This window comes from Muscardinus avellanarius, assembly GCF_963383645.1.
Source record: "Muscardinus avellanarius genome assembly, chromosome: 5".
In the NCBI taxonomy this organism is placed as follows: domain Eukaryota; kingdom Metazoa; phylum Chordata; class Mammalia; order Rodentia; family Gliridae; genus Muscardinus; species Muscardinus avellanarius.
In genome coordinates this window covers 10,728,901-10,741,188 of record NC_137790.1, presented here as the reverse complement: position 1 = coordinate 10,741,188, position 12,288 = coordinate 10,728,901, and the positions used below count along the sequence as shown (strand labels likewise).

General features: G+C 45.3%; 1 protein-coding gene across 1 annotated transcript in view; it reads right to left on the bottom strand.

Moving 5' to 3' along the window:
• RCAN1 (regulator of calcineurin 1) overlaps positions 1-12,288 on the bottom strand; it is a gene marked incomplete at both ends in the record, with an annotated part of 92,077 nt that overhangs the window by 32,202 nt on the left and 47,587 nt on the right. The gene's annotated exons all lie outside the window — the stretch shown is intronic.

The following is a 12,288-nucleotide window of genomic DNA, read 5'->3' as shown; positions in this document are numbered from 1 at the left end:
CTGAAGATCCAAAGAATATGATCCACATGCTTTCAAAGGTGCCCACGCCCCCAAGAGAGAAGACACTGGGAACGAATGCACGCCACTGGCAACTATTTTATTCTCACATTCCGAACAGGCTCCCTTTCAAATGGTGTCTATGAAGGTCTGTTGGCTGGCTTCTAACTGGAAAAGCCACACAAGTGAGTCCTTGCAGAAAATATCTATAATGGTTTCTTCCTTGGAAAAAAGAGTGACAAACCCTGAATCATATTTCCTAGGATTTAAAAAAAATGATGTTGATTTGCTGGTTTATTTGAAAATTCCATGCTAATAAAATCAGCAATTGAAGACTTAACCTATTTCCTCTGGAGCGATGGGAACACGAGCAACTCCGTCGCTCCGGCGTAGCAATCTCCTGAGCTAGTCCCAAGCCCTTGTTCTGATGATTGGTAATTCTGAAACCAATTGCTGGAAGTTGCTCTGCTGGACGCTCCCCCGGGGGGTTTTCCTTCTTCTTTCTTCCTTTAAGTCAGTGTTAAAGAATTCTTAAACCTCTTGATCCTTTGCTCAGAGAGTTTCTAGCCTTCTCCCCTCTACCCTGGCCACGTTGGAAGATGAAGACAAGGTGTCATAAAAATATCGTAGAATGAAGGCTTAAGAGGAGGACTCATGGTCCCATGTGAAGAGGTAGAAGACAGTTCTAGAAGCCTTCCCTACTAGGTCCAGTCAACACAGAAAGGGAGTTACTAGATATTTACTAGGTTTTGACAGACTTTGGGACGCACACCTTTGCTCAGAAGATGAAACGAGGCTCAGGATACAAGGTGGGAAGGCCCGACTGGCTTTCCCCGGGTGAGCACTGACATGGAGTCCTTGCTGGGAATATCCTTCCCATCTCGGAGTGCTGGGAAGTTGCTGGAGAGACTGGCAACAACACTGTGATATAAAGAGGTCTTAGAAACAGAAGGCCTTTGCTAGTATTAGGTCACGAAACCCTTTAGGCTTTGGCTTCTTGCTGATTCTGCAGACAGAGTTCATTATGTAGAAAACAGGAGCCTGGGGTGGTGGCCCTCGCACCAACAGCACAGGCATAACCTGTAGGCTGCTAAAACGCAGGCTCTTGGGCCCCGCTGAGCTCTGTGGAAGTAGAACCCGCATTTGACAAGACCCTCAGGTGACTCCTCTGCACAGTGAGATCTGAGAAGCACTGGGGAAGAGGGACGGAGGAGGAAGAATATGCCAATTATTACCATCTGATTGCTAAGTGACACCGTGTGAAGGGGACATTAAAGCAACCTGCATTGCTTCTGGACCAATAATTGTCCATAGGAAATGTGCCAGATTGCCGCAAACGGCAACCTAGGTTTACAGGATTTCTTCCAGTGTTTACCCAGTTGCTAAGGGCATCAGAATCAACTGCAGTCCCATTGATGTTCAATGTGAGTGCAACTATTTGCATCCAGACTACATTCTTAGTTGAATTATTCTATTAGATGTGCTGGTTAAAAAAAAAAATCACACACACACACACACACACACACACACACTCCAAGCTATAATTACCTCTCCATCATAAAAGACAGGGAAGAGGAGGACTTGATTGTCTTAACTGACTTACGTTACCAATAAAGCAATAAACTCGTTTCCCTCCATGACCAACTTTAGTGGTTGACTGTATTTCCAGCATTTTCCTCTAGAGATGAACTTTATGGGTTTCACATGACTCAAATTTTAATCCAGCCCTTTTCCACAAGCTTTTCTATTTGAAGGGATGAGAGAAGATTGGAGTGTGGTTGCCTTATTCTGAACTGCGGACCACCTGTCTAGAACACAGCCTCCCGGCTCCATCAGGCGGCGGGGAGGGATGAGAGAAAGGATCCAAAGCACACAGATGGTGCTCCCTTCAGCAGCAACTCCCTGATGGTCGTGTGCTTCTCCACCATGACGTGCAGCCTCTGTGGGCTTGGGGGGAACGGCCCTCTCTGCAGTGGGGGCCAGAGGAAGCCACAAGCTGATGGCAGGGACAGGGCGCACGACTACAGAAAGAGCCTGGGTGGCTTTGGCTCCATCGGTGCTCGTCTGTTTTATCTCAAACACTAGAACTGAGAAAAACAAAGACAAGCACTGCAGGTGTCTGGAGCATGATGCCACATGATTTATGGGACATAAAATCATGGAAAGTCACAGCACTTCCTGATAGCGCACAGCTCAGCCTGGCCACCGAAACACATCTTCTGACTAATCCATCCCATGCTGCCGTTTTCCACGGCTGACTCATAACCATATCCTACTTTTCTCATTTCCTGAAATAATTCTGATGAAGGTTATTCCACATAAAAAGTGGAATGATATATAAAACCCAGAGACCTAGGTACAATTTTAAAATCTTAACTCGAAGTCCCAAATAAACATTTGGCTATAAATTCCCAAGATGAATCAGTGTTTCTGGGTTGTGAAGGACATCACACATTCCAGGAGGGGAGACTGTAGCCTGGTGCTGGCCTCAGGATTCCAAATCACTCAAACCACTTGTAACCAAACAAATGGGCAAAAGGCAGGCATCTTTTCAGACTAAAGAGGCCTGAAATCCAGTGAGGCAGGATTATGATGCAGAGGGTTCACGGCAGCACACATTCCTGCCCAGAGATAGTCAGCACTGTGCTGTCCTTACAGGGGCCTCTCAGTGTTTACTCACTGCTTTTATACATCATTACCAAGAAGGTGTGAAGCACTTTAAGGTGCCTTAATCTGTTTGTGCTTTAAGGAAGACACATGCTTTAAATTACTTGTGATTTCTTTAAAATAATCTCTTAGAAACTGCATACATTTTTAGTTGGGTTTATGGGAACACGTTAACTCCTGACCAATTACTTCTCATATTCTTCTTTCTTTGTAACTTCTATTTTTATTTTTCTAGTCACCATCCTGAAAAGTACATTACTAATCACTTTCACCTCAAAATCATTTTATTAGAGCCATTCAGCATTTTAAAGTACATCCTAATGGATTTTTTGTTTAGAATTTTTTATTTCAAACTGAGTTATGTGTTGGGTGCTGAAAGTTAGGTTTCAGGCGCCAAATCACAAATGCCTGGTACGTCTGGGGCAAGGGTCAGTGATGGCTGCTAAAGTCCAGCAGCTAGAAGTCTGATGGGAATTTTAAAAGCTGGGTCAAACTGACCACACCAGATCCTAGGGACGGCTCCATCTTCACATCCCCAAAGGAGACAACCAGTCATCTGTGCCTAGTGATGTACAACACTAGACATCTTGTCCAAACAAAAACAAGAATCTCATTCTGATCAAGCTACCAGATGGACAACTTCACAATAAACAGGGAATAAAGAAATGTGCTGAATGATGCGACTGATGTTTCCGTATACTGCGACGTTCTCGCAGACAAATGAAATAGTGTCTTCAACTATGACTGAGCTGGGCATAGTGGTGCATGCCTATAATCCAGTGCTTGGGAAGGCAGGAGGATCCTGTGGCGGTTCAAGGGCCAGTCTCAGCAACTTAGCGAGACCGTCACTACATTACGTTGTGAGACTATAATGCACCAATAAAAGTCCCAAAAAAACAAAAATAAAAAGGGCAGGGGGTGTGTAGCTCAGACAATAAATGCCCCTGGGTTCAGTGCCTGGTATAGGAAGGAGAAAGGAAGGAAGGAGGGAAGGAGGGAAGGAAGGGTGGGTGGCATGGAGAACCTATACCTTAAGAGACAGAAGACAGGTCAACCAAATGCACTGGGTACCTTTTATTTGGATTCTCATTCAAGTGTGCTAATCCGTGAGCCAACTGGAGAACTACAAACACAGAATGGGTATCTGATGGTATTAAAAAATTTGCATTTATTTTATTTTTATTAAGAAGTGAGTCCTTATCTCTTAGAAATGAGCTGATGCTTGGGGAGGATTGAAATGGCCACGGTGTGGTGTGTTGACCACTGCTGAGCCAGGTGATGGGCGAGCCCAAGAGGTCCATGAAAGTATACTTCCTTACCTCTGCACGCACTTAAAAAGCTGTCCAGTAAAGTTATTCTAAACAACTAAAGGGCAAAACAAAGTGAAGACTTGATAAGGGCTTTAAAATAAGGTCACCGATACCATACTAATTCTAAATAGACATTGTATAAGATAGCCATCATAATAGATACATGTATAGTTTGATAAATTAAACATATGTAATTTGATTTTTAAAGACTTTCCAAGAGAGGAAAAATCTGATGAAAAATCTCATACTCTGGCAAAAAAAAGTTAGAATAGATTCCTATTGAAATTAGTTTCTTTGTACAATCACTGCAATATAGTCAAAGTGAACCTATCTGGATTGTTTTTTAAATCAATGCACTACAGCCACTAGGGGAAATAGTTGGACGCTCTTCACAAGGATGGATGAATACGAGTAGGGGCACGGTTCACTGCACCGTGAGGTATCAGGAAAGTTTTTGCTTCTTCCGATAAAAACAGTTTTTTACCATCTCACCCACGTCTGGACATTGCTTGGAAGGGCTGAGGGCCCTGCTTTCTGTACTGTTGATGAAAACACTGGGACACTTTTATGATCCTTTAAAAGCTGGGAAGACCATGCCAGAGCCACTGGTTACCTGATACCCATTTGGCCAGATATACCACCAGGTGCTTCACATGTGAGTGGCTCATGCCAGCTGCCCGTTTCAGAAACTCTAACTCATGACTCCTACAGCAATCTAGGAGGCGTGGGGGCGGAAGCCTGGATGTTTTTATTCCCTCTATGAAAGCCCGGTGCTAATCATGTGATCGTTCAAGTCAGGGGATGAGTCAAAGGGGAGGCCAGGGAGAGAGCCCAACCCAAGCTTCGAAATCCCAGTCCCCAGCTTTGACTGTCGCCATGTACCTTCTGCCAAGCAGGAGGATGCCGGGCTGAATGACGAATGCGGATGCACTACAGCAAGTATCATGTGGCGGCTTCTTAAATTTTGAGATAATTTTTAAAAATAGTAAAGATGAGACCAACCTTCACATTTAACATACTTGAAAGATGAGAGAGCTGGTGTGTCCTTTTCACGGAAGATGACCTTGGTAGACCTACCAGCAACGAGTGGCAGTGATGAAGAAGATGGCGGGGAACATCAGCTACCATACACCAACAGCTTGCCACCTACCGGGTACTGAGGCAAGGACTTACATACATTCTCCTATTCCATCGCCAGACCTCCCTGAGACAGGTACTGTTTCTTTAGTACAGATGAGGGACTAACACTACATGTGACCCTTAATTCTCTTGGCCGTTTGACTTGGAATCAGAATTGAAAGCAAAGCAACAACGAAACTGTACCCGGCCTAAAACAAATTCTTAAAATAGTGACAGGTGATCCATCAGCCCCAGGACCAACGACGCTGACAAGTTGGAGCTGTCACGGTTTCTGTGGTCCCATGTGTTACTGGTGGAAAGAGCATAATGCTTTTAATGCTGCAGACAACTCACCAGACATTTGGCTACTCTGTAGAAGGAACTCTGGAAGAGAACTCCTAGGGCAAAGGCTGCTTCAGACTCCCATCACTGAACCCATTTGCAGACAGGGCCCGTGCAACTCTGCGCAGAGGCTCTGCACTAACTCACACACATGCAAGAAAAGGAAAAGGTCTCCAGGAAAGCAGGCCTCAGGATCCAGCCCTGTGGACCTCCTACCCTACACCAACTCTACTCATAGCACCACCTTGTGACTGAGGCTGGAGAGGCCAAGGAAAGGTGCTAAAATGATCAAGAAAGGCCAGCATGCCGGCGCACATCTGTCACCCGGTACTTGGGAAGCTGAGACAGGAGGACTGCAGGTTCGTGGCCAGCCTCAGCAACTTAGCAAGACGCTGTCTCAAAATAAAAAATAAAACATGGTGTGTGTGTGTGTGTGTGTGTGTGTGTGTGTGTGTGTGTGTGTGTCAGAGGTAGAATGCTCCTGGGTTCATTCCCTTGTACTATGGGGAGGGGAGAAAGGAACAAGAAGCACACTTTCCTCTCTACTTATGAAGGCAGGACTGTCCTGTTAAGACTCTCATCCTCAGATGGTCAAACATTAAATTTCTAGCAACTGGAATGTTATATGTTCTTCACCTTCACAGAAAACCTAGCTATCCAAAATAGCACCATCATTTCCTAAGGATTCTGAATAGTAGAATACTAGTTTTACTTGGGTTCCCCAAGGACCATGGCATCTTCTAGAGGATACTGGTCTGGGCATCTGAAGTCCTGGTTCTAGCCCTGGCTTGTGCTACCCCAGGCAGGACATTCCACCTCCCTGCATCTCAGTCCTGGGCTCCTTTAGCCCCAAGACTCAGAATCCATGGAATCCAAAGGGATATGACTGAAAAAAATACCCTTATGTCTAATACAATATAATTCAGCATGCCTAACTGAACCGAGTGTGGGAACACGGAAGGGCTAACAGTGCTCTAAAAACATTTCACCTGAATGCTTAAAATAGGCTGCCAAGCTATCATAACAATAATAAAAATCATAAATTGCTGTCATTCTAACTGCATGAGATCCCCACTAGGGTCACTGGAAACTGTGGGAATGCAAGGATGGATAAATGTAGTCTGCTTATTCCAGGAATAGTTGTAAAGTTTGGAACAAGGTTGGGATTAGAAGCAAAAATAGAAGAAAATTTCATGAGTAATTAGAAAGTGCCAGGAAGTTCCATGCAAGCTATGTTTGATTCACAGCCCGGGCCGCCCTCTGTCGGAGCAGCCCTCCTTGAGCTCCCCTTGCTCTGGGCAGGGGCCCACGTGCTCAGGAGTGAGTCAAGACAAGTGTGGCCCCAGGTGGAGCCCAAGATGAGTCTTAGCTTCACAGGCCACCACCAAAGCGTTCCTTAAACTTTCACAGGCAAGGGAGAAATAGAGAACTCATTTGCAAGGTACAGAAAAGCTGTCCCTGCAGTAAAGATCTAATAAGCCTAATGCTTTAAATGCCATGCTCTGAAATCTCCCCTTGTTCTAATGGATTAAGTCAGTTAAAATATCTGGAACTGGGTCCAAAAAAGAAGGTCCTGACATTCTTCTGAACATAGCTCATAGTTTCCACTCTGGAAGAATTCCAACTTACGTTCAACCTACACTTTTGCAGTTTACAAGGTCTATTCACATGGACTAATTCATTAGAGTTTGCCTAAACCCTTGGACGAATGTAGAGAAGGCATTTCTGTCCTAAGTGACGCTGCTTTAGGTTACTTACAAAATCAGGTGGCTCATCACCTGCAACATCATGTTCAGGTTCATGCTCTCAGACTCCGCTACCCAGGACAGCTATATCCAAATGATTTCTTTCTGGAAACATTAAAGAGTTTATGCAGATCTCAGGCTCTAAAATGAGTAAGGGTTCAGATCATTAATAAAAATCCCCTCAATTTTCTCTTTAGCTAAAAAGTCAGGGTCTCAGCACTTTTGAGCACCCTAAGACACTCCCAGAATCTGCCTGCAGTAGCACTAGAGGTGAGCGAATCGGGACTGTAATGTCCTGGTTAGTCTGAGGAGCTGTTGGTTCCAGGCACAGGGTGGTTCAGATACAGCCACTTGGACAGTGGTCACCTGAGAGGACGGAAGTTGCTGTAAGAAGGCTAATTTTTAAAACCTTGACCTGATCTACATACATGTAACAAAACACCTGAGACTGGATCGCTTATAAAGGAGAAAGGCTCATTGAGCTCACTGTTCTGGAGGTCAGGAAGACCGGGGTCAGGTGCTGGTGAGAGCCACGCCCTGCTTCAGCTCCTGGAGGAGTGGTTGGGCAGATGGATTCTTGTAAAGAGACAAAGCAGGAGGGGCGGCTTGCTCTATAACCTGCTCTTGTAGGTAACCAGTCCAGTCCCTTGGGCTCAACACAGTCCAGAGGAAAAGGCACAAGTACTCTTAACCTAATCACCTCTTAAAAGCTTCTACCGCCTTTCAACACGGTTACACCGAGGATCCGATTTCTATATGTGTTTATTCCCCCGGAGTCTTGTCAGGCTGCACGCCTATAATCCCAGTACTTGGGAAGCCAAGACGGGAGGATCGGAGGTTCCAGGCCAGCCTCAGGAACCTGGCAAAACCCTATTTCCAAATAAAATAGTAAGAAATAAAAAAAGGTAAAATGCCCCTGTGTTCAATCTCCAGTCCAAAAAAGAAAATAAACAAAACCCAGACCATAGCAGATAGCAGAGGCCCTACACATGGGTGAGAGCTGGAAAGCAGGCTGGTTCCTTATCAGCTCTCTATCTTTTCCCGGGAGCACAAAGAGGTATTCAAGAGTAAAAGCCAGAGCAAGTGCTGGCTGTCCCCGACTCCTCTCAAGGTTGTTGACTTTTGAGAGTCGCCTACTTCCTGGAAAACATCTTCACAAAGGCGGATTGTTGTCACGTTCTTCGTGATGAAAACAGGGTTTTATAATGGAAACTGTTTTGCAACTCTCTAATACTTTTAATACTTAATATGATAATTTAGAATGTATCCGGAGAAAATTTGGTTGAAGTGAGAACAAACAGAAAATCTTGGGTTAAAAATCGGAAATATCGACATGACTTCACCAAGACATCCCAAGGATGAGCACACTGAGCCCCTGGAGGGAGCGAGATGGAGAATTATGGCCAAATAAAGGGAAAAGAAAGCGCAATGTCCAGGAAAGCTGTCTGCCTATACCACTTACAAGCTAATCTTGTGTTGAAATCGTGACCAGGGTGAACAGAAGATAAAAGTTCCCAATCTATGCAATTTTCTCCAGCACCAGGAAACTTTTTTTTTTTTTCTTTCTGGCAAGTGGTTACTTTAAAACTTTTGGTTATTTTTAGTACACATTAAAAAAAAAATGATCCCAAAAGTGTGTATTTGTAAAGCCTGGTCAGACTATTTTTGATGCCTGCAAAAGTGATGTGCCTGCATATTCTGTTTATATTAAATCTGATTCCAGTGCTCTCTACATTAACATTTAAAATGGTCTTATTTTCCTCCCACAGTTAAAAATATTGTGGCAAGTTTTACTTGGCTGGCTTGAATACTTAAAAACAGAATTATAAGAACTAATGCTCTCTAAAATGTGTCTCCCTCTTTCTGGATTATTTTACATAAAAGTGAGTTCCTTTGGTAATCTGTTCATTAACAGAAGAGAAGCAAGATGGGTGCGGTGGTGCAGACTGTAATGCCAGTATTCGGGAGGCGGACACAGGAGGACTGCAGGGTTGAGACCAGCCTCAGCAACTCAGTGCGACTCTCAGCAAGTTGGAGAGCCCCTGTTTCAAACCCCCAAATTTAAAGGACTGGGGGCAGGGTGGATTGGAGATAGAATGCCTGAGTTCAATCCTCAATACCACAAAAGACGAGACAAAAGAAAGAGAGATGGGAAGAGAGAAGGAGGGAGGGAGAGAGGACGGGAAGGAGGGAGAGAGAAAAAGAGAGAAGAGGAAGGAAAGAAAGACAAAGGGAGGAAGGAAGGAAGGAAGAAAGAGGACAGAAGCTAAACAGAAATCATACACGGGGACAATGCCAACGGAACTAGAGTTTTAACAGAAAATATTCTCTCAGTGTGAGCCCCACAGTAAGGGGCCACGGTGGCCTCTGTTCAGAATGGCCAAAGGACTGGCTGCACTTTCCCTAGGCACATGAGATTCAGGGATCTGGACCCTTAAAAGCTTTGAGGTCCGGTCCCTTCCAAATCAGGGACTGCCCAGAGAATCCCGGTCATTTATCACCCCAGTACACTACTGCTACCTCAGCTGCATTTCTCACTGTGGCTGGGTTGACTCAAGTGGGGCACGCCCAGATCTGCCTCATAATTTCTGTGAGGTCATGCTGACCAAGCACTTCAAAAAAGCTAACTGAACGCTCTGTGAAATCCATGATGAGGACGTCTAAAGCCATCACCTTACTCCATCTCTCTCAGGGACAACCTCCTAAGCCACATATGGGCTAAAAATCAATAAAGACCTCATGGAACACTGGCGTGCTCTGCAGTGACATCAGCTTTGGTATGTCCTTAGGTCCTTGGAAATCAAATTAGAGTTGGCCCTCTGTGTCCACGGGCTCTTCGCCTGTGAATTCAGCCAGCCAGAGATTTAAGATATAGTGAGAAAAACCTACAAACTGCATCTGCACTCAGCATGTAGTCTTTAGGAAATAATTTTTTAATTTCCTAAACAATATAGCAAAACTTACGTCGTATTAATTTAAGCCCTCAAGAAATAATTTAAAGTATATGGGAGGGTATGTGTAGATCATATGCAGACACTACACCATTTTATATAATGGACTTGAGCATCCTCGGATTCTGGTGTGCACGGGAGGGGGTGGTACCCAGAAACGAATCCCCTACAGGAATTGAGAGGCCACTGGACTCTATAAGCATGATTCCCTCCACATATTCTGCTTCGTTCAGTCATGGTCGGATGTCTACCAAGTGCCAGGTACTCCTAAGAAAGCACATTTTCCGGGGGAGCCAGGTGATGAGTGCTGGTAGAGAGGGAGGCACAGGAGAGGGGCACAGGGGAGTGCCTTTGAGACGGCAGGTGTGTGGGGCTGGCGGGCCCCTTCGAGCATCTTCCCAAGGTGTCAGGTCTCACCTGAAAGTCTACACCACTTCTTATTTTTGTGTGTATGGTACTGAGGATTGAACCCAGAGGCATTCTACCTCTGACCTATACACCCTTGGCTCTGTTTTATTTTGCGACAGGGTCTCACCAAGTTGTTGAGCATCTTGCTAAATTGCTGAGGTTAGCCGCAAACCTGTGATCTTCCTGTCTCAGCGTCCCAAGTATTGGGATTACAGGTGTGCACTACCACACCCGGCTGGGCTTGGCTTTCTTATTCATACTGTGGGACATTTTATGGTATTGTACCTAGTTTACCCAACTGTTATAAGGATTCAGTAAGCATAAAATGCGCACAGTGCCCAGCAATATTATAATAAGTGTACACAGCTGAATATTCTCGTGCTGTGTAATCCAAGACCCTGTGATAGTTACGGCCATGTCAACCTGCTGCTCCTGGCATACCCAGGGCATAGCTTATTCAATAAGTTGGCTGTTTTTGTTACTGTTTCCACTTTTGTCTGACATGTTAATAACTTCTCCTTGCCTCCACATCAGGCTCCATGTCAACAGGAGCACTGCCAATGATGTGTCACTATGTTCAGGAGCAAGATGGACCACACTGGGTGATGAAGGCCTTGCCTCTGGAGAACTGACATCAGGAACAAAGGCTTGCGCACGGCGGTACAGAACTCCACGTGGGGCCAACACTGACACGCGTGAGTTAAAACTCAGCATTTGACGTTGACACTGAAAAGTGCCCCATCATTTCTGGGAAACCATTTGGCAATAAGCAACAACACGTGAAGAGAGTCCAGGCCGATCTCCCTGGCGTGTATCGTGAGGGCGAGTGGGTGGGACGCGGAGGAAAGCCGGACAAGGATGCACGCACTGACATGAGCGTATCGCTTTGAGTCTCACTGTGACAGAGGAGGAGTACAATGCACCAATAAAATTATTTTCTAAAAAAAAAAAAGAGTCCATAGTCTTGGATTCTTTCCATTTGGGAAAATTAAAGTTGATATTCAAAAGATAAACTGTACAGAGATGTTTAAGTTGGTCCTGTCTAGGCCAGAAGCCTATCTGGGGAAATGAGGCCCACTGGGACGCTGGCTCCCCACAGGAGCCAACGGCTTCTGATCACTCAGCTCTGAGTGTTGGTTTTTCAGTGCCAATGGTAGGAAAGCATGAAGGGGCTTCCAGAACCTTCTAGAACTGCAAAGAGCTCAGCATGGCTGAAGCACACGGGGTGGGGCAGGGAGGATCACAGAGAAGGAAATTAATACGAGACGCAGCCCAGAGGTAAGCAGGCGCCAGATCAGGGGGCGGAGGAAGGATCTGAGACCTCTCGAAGGCATAAGGCTAGTCTGTGGCTTGGGAAGGTGCCCTGGGCGCCCCGCAGGCCTTGACTTGAAGGAGAGCTTCATGGGGGCTGGGACAGGGCCGGGCCGGTGGCAGAATCCGAGCACACACAACACTTGGAGTTACTAAGATAACATGTGGGCCTGAAAAAGACTCAGTATAAATCTGAAGTAATGCAGATCAAACATGATGTTCATTGATTTTGTTTTGCTGAAAAGCTTATGAAAACCACACAGCGTTAAATACACATGCTCATATTTTAAAATCTTGGATCTGACTTCTATGATTTAGGGCAGTGCTACTCACAGTATGGTCTCTATAGACAGAGGCTAGTCTGCCATGGGGAAGAACAAAAATGGAGAGGAAGACATTAGAAATCTTAAGAGCAATTTAACGCCCCACCCCCCGCCA